The sequence below is a fragment of the Gavialis gangeticus genome, unplaced genomic scaffold (assembly GCF_001723915.1).
Source record: "Gavialis gangeticus isolate Ggan-Ray unplaced genomic scaffold, GavGan_comp1, whole genome shotgun sequence".
In the NCBI taxonomy this organism is placed as follows: Eukaryota; Metazoa; Chordata; order Crocodylia; family Gavialidae; genus Gavialis; species Gavialis gangeticus.
In genome coordinates, this window is record NW_017728998.1 from 30,826,843 (window position 1) to 30,838,512 (window position 11,670).

General features: G+C 43.3%; 1 pseudogene; it reads right to left on the reverse strand.

Annotated features, from left to right (window-relative positions):
• The window catches only part of LOC109289296, a 67,938-nt pseudogene that overhangs the window by 46,844 nt on the left and 9,424 nt on the right, over nt 1–11,670 (reverse strand).

Sequence of the window (11,670 nt, forward strand, 5' to 3'; positions counted from 1 at the left end):
AACTCACTGCATTTTAAAGAACCTCTTCATCCAAATGCACAAAATCAAAACAAATGAAGGCTCCGGTATTAAACTGTGAAACAAGAAGAAAACTTCACAGTTACAACTTACTTTCATTTCCACAGAGACAATAATCCTAATAATCTAATCTCTCTAATCATTTCCCATAACAATGGAAGAACACAAGCAAAAAAAAAAAGCTTCAGGAAATATTTTCAGTCAGCAGGTCTTTTTAACAGGCATTACAGTTATGAAATTCTGAGACTTATAAAATAAGTCGGATTTGTTTAGTCAGGAATGATTTACCACAGCTGAAGTTGTTAAATCCCCACTCACTAAAATATTCAAAAGCACCGACGTTCACGAAGTGTTACTAAAGAAAAGCTATTTAGACCACAGCATCTTGCCTTACAAGAATTAAATGCATTATCCTGACACTGACTCCAGTGCTCCCTTGGCCTTCAGTTGGCCAGCACAAAAGGATATGCAATAGCAAAGCCTTAAGCTAGGCAGTGCACAGGAGAAAAAATGTGCCCTAAACATCTGGGCTTCTCTTCTCTGTGAAGAAACCTCAGTTGTCACAGAAAGAAAAGATACCTACACAGGATTGGGAAGGCTGGGGAAATGGAAACCATACTTGGTGACAATGTTCCACTTAGGGCCTGTCAAAAGATATATTGCCTGCTGATCCCATCCCTACCCACAAAGGCCACGACCAGACGAATGCAGCCATGTGGTTTATGGCACTGCAGCCACATCTGTGGCACCACATACCGCACATTCAGCTGTTCTCTGCTGAGGGGGAAGGGTTGACCCTGGGAGATCCTGGGGTCAAAAAATGTGCACAAAGAAAAAGCAGAATAGCACATGCAGGGGCAGCGTGCACTGCCCAAAACCAGAGCCTCACCACTGCTGCAGCCTCAGGAGCCCTCCAGAACCCCAGGTAAGGCTGCTGGGGCCAGCCCAGTGCTGGCCCCAGCCTCCCCTACACAACCCAGGCTAACCTGTTGTGCACCAGAGGGTGTGTGGCACAGGTGTTCCCTGAGGACAAGTAACAGCGGCACAAGGTATGCCGCTGCTTCTTGTCCCCAGGAAAACAAGCATCCATGCTCACGTGGACATGGCCAAAGTGTTCAAGTATGCTATCAGCCTCAAAGGCAGAAAACATAAAGGGAAGCATCACCAGACTGAGCCAGCAAGTTGATATGTAGGCCAGAGCCCCTAAAGACCCATGCAACCAACTTATTCTCTCTGTGGCCTTTCTATATCCTTGATTAGTACCCGCACAAAGTAAACAAGCTAACCATAAATACTGTATTAGTGTATTTCACTTTTTGATTTTGAAAAAAGGGCTAGAGATATTTCACAATGAAAGCAGATTCACTCTTTAGCTTATTTTAGATGGCTCTGAAGATTTAGCTTTTTGAGATAAACCTCCAAACTTTAAGTATTCACCTGTTAGCAATAATTGCTACTGATTTGCAATGTCTTTAAAGCATTCACCTACATTTAAAGCACTATAAAAATTAAATAGAATTATAAAACTGACCTCCTATAGCTATAAAAACAGATAATTAGAGAGACTAGGGGGAAAAAAAACAAACAAAACAAACAGGACCAACAGCAGCTACTCTAAAAATGCCCGGAGGGGACTGGGGGGAGGAGAGTCAGAAAACTGGAAAAGGTCAAGCTGAGATAGATGCCAGGGGGAGAGGAAATTCCACATACGAAGTCTCATCATGGAACAAATGCTTTTTTGAGCTGGATGGTAATTGTGCAAGAAAGATGGGTGGTTTCAGAGCACAAATAACCAATAAAGAATCTTCAAAAGAGACTGTTGTGAATATAGTGAGGACCTACAGTATTAAGGGACTTTAAAACCCCAGGGCCAACTTAAAATTAATCCACCACTTTATAGGCAGCCACATAAAGAACAAAGGTGGACAAACATAACATACAAATTGCTCAAGCCAATGAATGCAAATACTGCTACAAGAAAGAAGCAGTATTAAAAGGAGCCATGCTATTAAGGATAGCATTAAAGAGATGAAACCTCATAGATGGAATGACTACAAATCACTTTTAGGATAAGACATCCTGTACATTATGCACAAATATTTCCAACTAAATTACATATGTTTACATCCTGTACCATTTTTTCCAGGTAGGTTAATCCTTTGCTTCAGGGCTGCCAACCCAAGACAATTTTTAATGACAATCTGCAAACTTTTTACTGACAACCACTTTTTTTTCCTTAACTAATGTATGTTTTTATTAAATTAACATTAATGTAACCTTTCTACCTTTCTGCTAAGCCCTGGGCAGCAGTAATAAGAGTCAGGATTAATTTTTTACTATGGTTGGTGTTAACCACCTCACTGTTTGGTTGGCAGTAAAAAGTTTTCAGATTATCAATAAAAATAAATAAATCTTGGGTTGACAACCTTTCTTGACAACATCAGTGGTTTTACACCACGCTGCTGCACCCAAAGGATCCCATATTGACTGTACACTACACCATGCTGAATCCAACCCAGCCTTACACCCACTGGCTTACCCCTGCCATCTTCTTTCCCCGTTACCCAGTCCTTTGTGGATTGTCTGCATATCTGTGCAAAAAAGGTAGGTGGTTTCAGAGCACAAATAACTAATAAAGAATTTTCAAAAGAAACTGTTGTGAACATAGTGAGGACCTACAGTGGACTGTCTGCATACCTGTGACCCAGGAGTGTTACAGGCAGGTGACAGGACGCAACAGCAGCAGCACATGACTGAGGAGAAGGAGCTACAGAGACTCCTGGGAAACACAAAGCCCTGACAAGGGTTTCCTTCAGGTTGTTGTGCTCCCACTCAGATACCAGGTGATGCTGCTCTATTCTGCTCTGTCTGTCCTTCAACACTGCCTCCATCTTCTTTCCAACAGTGGAACTTCAATCAAGCTCCAGTTGCTTTTTTTTTTTTTTTTTTTAATGGATGGCTCAAATTTTTTTATTATTTTTTCCCCCAGATTTTAAAGACAGCCATTTTGGGCTTTGTTTTCTAAAGAGTGTCTGTAAATTTATGGACAGTTGGCAACTCTACTTTGCTATAACTATGACTGACACTGTTTTTGCCTTTCATGCCTCACTGCAGCTCTTCCGTATGATCACATAAAATCAGTGTGGAAAAAGATGTGAAATTCCAAGTGACCACAGAGGCAACTGTAGTTTATATTTTTAAATCCTAGTTATCCTTCCTAATAGCTCTTTTAAGCAACAGAGCTTGTTAAACCCCTCTCAACTTCCTCCTTAACACTAAACCAATTGTTGCATCTAGCAAATAAAAATAAGATGACACATTAGTTCTAAGACACATAAGCTAGGTGGACTCTCCAATATAAATCTTTATAACCTGGAAAAGCTCCAGAAAAGAGCAGCACAGATGAAATGTAATGCAATTGCAAATATGACTGCACTTAGTTTGATTACATGAGAAGGAGTGAGCAATCAGTGCCAATTACAGGTTAAATGGGGGAAAAATCATTTTAATTTAATTGACCCAAGATTCTGAAATTGCAGTATTGCAGGCAGACCCTTGTGACTGCACAAAGATCTTCCCTCCCTCTCACCCCTATTTAGATCATATTTCAGGAAGAGGGCATTAATGTCTGCAGCTAAACTAAAGCCTTCGGAATACTTCAAGAAGTAAAGATTGGAAACGAAACTAACTTAAAAAGCTGCTTGTGGAAGCTGCTGAGCTGTTAAAAACATTGTCATTATATCAGTATCCAAAGTATGTCCCTCAGAAAGTATACTTTTTCTATATGCAAGGCCAAGTTCTCCCAATTATAAATCAGGTGAATTGGACCAACCTTTCTTATAAAGTTTCCTGTTTGAATTAAATTCACACAGCAGCAATGGGATAATACACCATCCAACAAGTACTCCTATCCCTGCCTCAGTGATCCAGAACTTGACAGACCTTTTGTGAAACAGAAGATGGATAGACATTTCAACAGAATTTGGTCCTGGACTGTGTTCCTCGATTGCTCAACTGGCTGGACTTTCTAACATTGTCACAGCAAAGCCAGGGATCTTCATTAAAAGGAAACAGCTGCTTCCTTAACAGGACACTATTCACTATTCAGCTGAAGTCTGTGTAGCCCCCTGAGAGTGCCTATATTTATATTGCAGGTTCTCATTTGCAGCAAGCTATTAAAACTAGATTGCAGAGTTGAGTAGCTCTTTTAGATCAATAGAATTAAATACCTATAAGTAATCTTATCTTAGATTATGATAGCAGAGACAATATAGGTGACAAAACAAATATTTATTTATACAGTAGATTGAAAAAGTTGGGCCACAGCAATTTAGTTTCCTTTTACTTGAAGTTTTGAGTTGCCACAAATTTGTTGCTGCATTTAAAAGAGATAAAACAGACTTTAGAAATCCTGATGACATATTTATAAAAGAACAAAGAAGCCATGTAAAAAGAAAATAGGAAAATAAAGCAGCTCACATGTGGGATCAAATATACAAACTTAGCTTTTAACCTGACAGTTACTCCACAATGCAGCTGAGTATGCTGCCAACATGTCACAGATGTGCAACACCTGAGCTGGCAGGGGAAGAAAAAGTGATTAAGAGAGGGTGTGATAATGGAATTCTGCCTTAACACGTTCATCCCAAAATACTCTTGCACATCTGTTACACCCAAAGCCAGTCTTAAGAGTAAAGTGTTCTTCTACTGAGCTAGATTTTATAACAAGTTTATCTCTTTAATGAAAATACAAGTGTTACATTTTTCTAGCAGTGGCACTAAATTTAAAGTTTCTTTTCACCCTCTCTCACTATATACAGATATTTAAGTACCAGAGGTTAAAACATCATGTACCATATGCTACACAGAGTAAGCTGTATTTGTCATTAATTCTATATTCATTATGCCTGTAAGTCTATGGGAATGTCACCAAGTAAATGCAAAGTATGGTGGAAAACATGTATATAGATGAATTCACCAAATAGCAAATGTGATGAGAGAATGTATTGATCGTTTCCCAACATCCTCTATGTTTCTTCCATGTGCACATATATATATAAACTCAGCACAAAGCATCTTGTAGAATCAGGGCCACTACTATTTTAAGAACACAAGATACTGAATTTAACTTATCCGATATTGTATACATTTTCTTGCACAGAACAATTACACATACAGCACAGTGATATTGCAACACCAACCTTTTGGAATGATCTACATCTCTTATTTTGCCATTCTTAATGGGAGGTTGTTTCAAAGCTGCATCACAGTTAAACTAAAAACTAGTTTACAACATTTTTTGTATTGCTGAGATGTGAATATTTGAACTCTGTATCACATTTTTTTTAAACCGTTGGAGATTACCGTATTTAATTGAATACAACACAATGTTTTACCCCTCAATTGGCATGGGAAAAGCAGCTTTATAATCACATACAGTGACATCTCACTAAATACACTGTCTATCATTTAACTGTTGCCAAAAGCAAGATGTGCTCAGCAATGGAAACCAACTATGAACTTGATTAAATGCAGCCAACACTCAACGTGACTATTAGACACATGGCCCATTCTGGCAAACATGCGGGGGGGCGGGGGGGGGGGGGTCCCTTAAAAAAATAGGCATGTGCTTCCTCAGGAAGAAATGAGCGCTGGAGGTCCTGTAATACCAGGCTAGCATTCAGCAGAGACAAAGTAAGCTCCTACACCCTCCCCTGCTGCCAAAAATCCAGGTGGGAACCTTTTTCTTCTTCTTCTTCTTTTTTTAAAGGAAAATGTTCTGTGTCCAAAGTCAAATCAGCTAAATCAATTACAAATCTGTAAGTCATTCAGAACCATATGTGGCCCTACTACCAGCAAGCATCCTTTACCCCTGCCTGGGGCTTCAGATGCTTCCAAATCCTTTGGCAGGCATCCTATGTGCAGACCCAAGCCCAAAAGCTTGGTGTTCTGATACTCCAAATTTTGTTTGCCCTCAGCCTATGGTTGCAGGAACGAGCTAGGGAGAAATCTCCAATTTCCATAAAGTTGGCATGTAGCTGAGATCCTCCCACTGGAAGCTGGTCAGCAGGAAGCTAACTGTGACGCTTTCCTACGGAGTCCTGTCCACAAGCAGATAAGGCTGCAACCGTCCACAACACAGTGCCATTTTAACTGTATTACCTTGGTCAGGATATTTCCACTGCCAAATAAGTATGCAGGTGAGAACCTACCACAAAGATAGATTAATGGAGCCCATCTGAACAAGACATAGGGTGGTGACCATAAAATGCAATCCCCCTCAGCACTCCTTTTCAAGTCATGCTGAGCCATGATGGTTCACCCAGAATCCCTCTGTTGGCTCCTCTCTTAACCTGGTGCATATGATTAGCATGGCCCTGCTCTCTATGAGATAAAGCTGGACGAGGTTGCTCTGCACCTCACCTGCATGTAAATTTTTGGAGTATCCCAGGACTTGTGACAAGAATAACTAGTTCTAGCTGTGAGTGGGGACTAATAAGAACATGGATCCTTTGTGGGGGGATCTGGAATACACACACATACTAAGCAGTACGGAGCTGTGGAGTCACCATGACTTAAAATGCCATTGACTCTGGTGGGGGCCAGCCCAATGAACTATGTAGTACATTACAAGCTTTTGGCTTTAGACTAATGTCATGCATAGTTTGGGGCCAATGTGAACAAAAGCACCTGCCAAATTCTGAGTAAACTTGGGGACCTGTCAGTCCTGGGAGTCTTCATACCCCACAAGGGGTAAAGATCCTTGGGGTCATGCTTGACTCAAATCTGACTAGACAGAGAGCATGGGAAACGACTGAGGCCAAGGTCAGACAGGGTGGGACTATGGCAATTGCACTGTCTGTCAGTGTTTAGGGCAGGAGGGAACATGTGGCACTCAAGAAGGTGGTGTTACTACTGACACTTCTATACACTGCCCTAGTCTTTCCCACTTCAGAGCAAGTCATACAACAGGATCCAAAGAGCCATGTGCATCTTCTTCTGGACCTCCACATGGGAGAAAGTGGAGAGGACCACGCTACACAAAGCAAAATGGACTAGAGACAGAGGAACGTGAAACATCCTACTCTTCCTCTGGGCCAAGTACATGAGCCAGATTTGCAAACTGGCTGGCAATAGGGACAAAATCTAAAACAGCCCCTTTGTAAAGTATTTTGCAGGGAAACTACTGTGACAGTGGCAGGTGTACACAATGACCAACATAAGCCCATTGACCATGGAGCCCCTGTGGTTCTACGAGGTCCTGAAACACTTCCAGGATAAATACAAACTGCACGATGAGGCCCCAGCAATGCTGTTGAACCACTACAAGCTAGAGAAGGTGGTAAGGGCAAGAGAAATCATATCGCCCATGGACCTACTAGCTGGTGATAGGTGCCAGGCCATGAGAGCAAATCTTCCACAAGGACCTATAGAAGAAACACAAAGACTTGAACTGACAAGCAGCCACTGAGCACTCCTTATTGTGCGGGGCGCGAGCCGGGTTGCAGCTGTTGCCCCAGTGGGTTCTATCCCCTGATGTTAAGTTAGCGAGAGGGAGAGGCGGACTCGCAGCAGTTCCAAGATATTTTCTTTTATTTAGTCTCTTTCTTACATGCACTCCACTGATGTAGATGTGGCTGCGCAGGCAGTTACGCTTGGTTCAGTCCCAGCCCTAATGAGGGACGAATATAACGAAAACAAAGAGAATACAGGATCCATTTATTTACGCACCACCTGATGTTGAGTGGCTGCACGTCCTGTCCCGGCTCGGGAGACGGACGAACGAACGACAGACAATCGAGGGATCCAAAAACGATTAAAGCAAATCGATCCGCCCCGGTTCAGGAGAGGGACAGAAAATCGAATCTCGGTTTTGGGTGAAGGGCGAAAACAATAAATCGGTGGACCTTCCGAGACTGAATCGAACCGATACGCAAATAGTTACTTCGGAAATCGGAGAAGCCGTGGGAAGCTGGCCAGGCCTACACACCGAGCGATGGAAGCTCCGGCTTCTGGTCAGCTAGCTGAGAGAGCGATGGATGCTCTGGTGCCTGCGCGTTACTCTGCTGTCCTCTCTGCTCTGCTGGGTGGAAAATTCCGCCCCAGTCTTTATAGGCCAGATGACAAGCCTCACCTCAGACCCCGATTGGTCGATTTTTCCCACCAAAATGTTCGCAGGCTTTTCCCCAGGGGACGGGGTTTCCCCAGCACATGGCCAGGGGCCATGCAGCAAACCAAACAGGGGCTTTCCCAGATCGCGAGGAGAGTGCTTGACGGCACCTGTTGCTAGGCAAAGCTGGCAGAGCCCAGCTTGAGCATGACACTTATGAAGGTATGGAAAAACAGTGCAGGGCAGAGGTCCATCCAACTGTCCCAGGCATCCTGCTGGTGGGAGGTGGAAACAACTGACCACCTCTTCTGGGACTGGCCATATGCCAGAGAGATGTGAAAAAGAGTATGCGCACTCCTCCTGGTGGTGACAGGTTTCATAACCATGACCAGAGAGGCAGTTCTGTACGGGCAATTGACTAAGCAACAAGGGGCCTTGTTCTGGAGGATGCAAGCAACGAGGATGATGGCAATGAGGGTGATGACGACAATGATGAGGATGAGTGCAAGGACTGGACAAACAAGCAGGGGAAATGGGAAGTCGAGGAGGGAGTAGGAAGCTGAGATAGTCCTTTGCATAACTGTGACAACTTAAAGGTGATGGTGGTGGGTTCACGGGCACGTGGAAATGATGTGCGCGATCTTTGTAAGGGGGCTAAGAATGGTGTAACTGTAAAACTGTTTTGGACTGTCAAGTGAACCCCAGTGGTCATAAGAGAGTTTGTTAGAAGTACAGTTATATTTATTTTATACACATACACACACACAAATATTTTTGAAAAAAAAAAAAAAAAAAAAGTTTCTACTACATTCAAGTAGGTGCTGATGTTCTGCTCAACCGTGTGTTAACTGAGCACCTGTGCTAAAACCTGCAGCAGCTTCAAAAAAAAGGTAACATGCATCAATTCTAGATAAAATAAATGCATGGCTACTATATGCAAATTGCTACAGCCATGTTTAATTTAAAGGTTGTTTTCAATTTTGCTCCTTACTTCCATATGCTCAGGGAGAACGGGGTCTGTCAGTAGGGTGGGGAAGAGGCTGCCTTAAAGGGGCAGAATTGCCTAGAACCACAGGCTGTGGCCAGAGCCCGGCCATGGGCAAGACGACCTGCCAAGGAAGCCACAGGTTGAAAGACTGAGGGGGGAATTAAACCCCAGGAATAAAAGTCCCAGACTCTTTAGAGTTGAACTTTTTAATGCATGCTAGTGGAGGGTGAGCTAGCCTGAGGGAGTGGGGCAAGTCAGGCCTACCTGCGACTGTACACAAGACTTACCTGATGTTGGGAGGAAGCCAGGTGGTCCATTTTCTTCCAGGTTGTTGAGACTTAAAAAGAGCAAACCTAGAACAAACAAAAAAAGAAAAAAAGAAAGTTATCTCACTCAAGAAAGGCTATGATTTCTATCGGCAGCGTAACATCTGGGTGGCACTAGGATGGAGTGTAGGGGAGGTTGGAGTCCCAGAAGAAATCCCTGCACCGGTTGCCTTTAGCCACCTGCGGTAGAGAACAAGCAACACCTCCCAACTAATAACATCAACAAAAAATCAAGACATGGCAGGTGAGAGTCAGACCTCACTACAGCAAATGATAATGGGATGAAAGAATCAGGCCAAAAAGACTCCAGGCTCCCGAGTACTTACGCTCAGCCAGGGATAACCCTCCCACACTTACCTATGCCTACTATTCTTTTATATAGCTGATTTACTGAAAAAATATACTAACAGGAGCAGAAAGTCAATTATGACTAAGCTCATGCAAAGAATAAGAGAAATCCATTCCTGCAACCATTTACCTAAAGAGAGAGATAGGGAAAAAGTGAGTAAAATAATATCAGTACAAACTGAACAGAGAAATAGAAAGGAAAGAAAAGAATAGAAAACATCAATGGAGGGAGAAAAAGAAGAAAAAACTATGAATATTTTTCTTTTGTCATGCTTCCCTTCTAAATCTTGTCCAGAATGTCAGTGTTACGAGGGGGTAAAAGCAAGCACAGGGACTCAGAAGGGGGGGAAAAGAAAGAAAAAAAGCCAGCAAAGTTCTTTATGAAGGTAAAACGTTTAAAACAAGAAAGTAAAATAAAACTCTCTTGGGTCTGAAGCCTGACCTTCCCAAGGGAATTCTCTCCCATCTTCCCAGCAGTTAATTGACAGCCCTTCCTTTGAGTGTCTGCATCAGAGGAGCATTAAGTAAAGCTGAAAGTTCAGTGAGAATCAAGGGTGCAGTCCTGAAATCTGCCAGATGGCAAAGCATAAGGCCCCTGTCTTCCAGGAATCCCCTTCACTTCTCTTTTCTTCTCTGCTTATGAGGTGCCTTCCCAGACTACAACACTATAGTTTGGCTTGGCAGATTTATATTTTTATCTTTTAATAATTTTGATGGCTAAAGTCCATGTTTATTTTTAAACATTTCTATTTTTATCAATTTAAGTGTTCATGATTACACAAAATTAATGGTGTGGACGACAGACAATCTAGTAATGAAAAACTTTATAAAATGACATATTCAAATATAAAAAGTAAATATCTATAAATCAATAACACATACCTGATCATACAGAGGCCAGGCCGGGCTTGGCAGGAGTTTGGTCCCTGCCTGGATCACACACGGGCTGGGCCAGGCTTGGTGGGAGTTTGGCCCCTGTCCCAATCATGCAGGGACTGGACTGGGCTCGCTAGGAGTTTGTCACCCAATCCCTGGCTGGGACCTGGCCAGAAGGAGTGGCTGGTGGCACTGGGCTCCCAGCTGCCAACAGCCTTGCTTCTCCCCACTTCCAGCACAGTCCCCAGCTCCTGCAGCAGCTGCCCAAGCTGCTGCCAGAGGAGCAGTGCACAAGCAACACAGCCAGGGCTCCCCCCACCCCATCTGCAGTGGCCATCCTGTGTGTGCGTGTGCATGTGTGTGTGTGTGTGCATGTGTGTGTGCATGCACACAGCACCCCCTGCCCCAGATTTCCTTACCGCATCTCAGATTTTTTTTTTTTATGTCCCCTTTCTTCAAATGTCATTGATTACCAATGGCAATATTTTTCTGTCGGTCTGTGAGTGTCAAGTGAAATAATTGTTTATTGATGTTTTATTGATAAAAATCAAATCCTGCCAAGCCTAACTATAATCTATTGCAGTATTTCTCAACTCATGGGTCACAAGAATATACGAAAGGGTCACAAATGAGCTTTAAAAATGGATCACCACATTTTAACAATGGATTCTTCTTTAATGAGGATAATGTGGGAAACCATAGGTTTCCCCTTGCAGGCTGGCAGAATTCCAGCCTGCAAGGGGGTGCTTGGGGCTGGGGGCAGCAGGAGGAAAGTAATCAGGCAAGGGGCGCCATGTGCATGTGCATGCACACACATGCACATGGCAGCCAGGCAGTGTGGAAAGCAGCTCACACAGCTCCCCGCAGGTAAGTCAATGGGGTCAGGGTGGGGGACATAGACAATGCATCAGGGAGGTGGAGGGGGCACAGGTGACATGTAGGGGGAGGTATGGGGGGGACGCATGTGCTCCCCCAGATTTGTGCACTCACAGCGGGCACAAGGC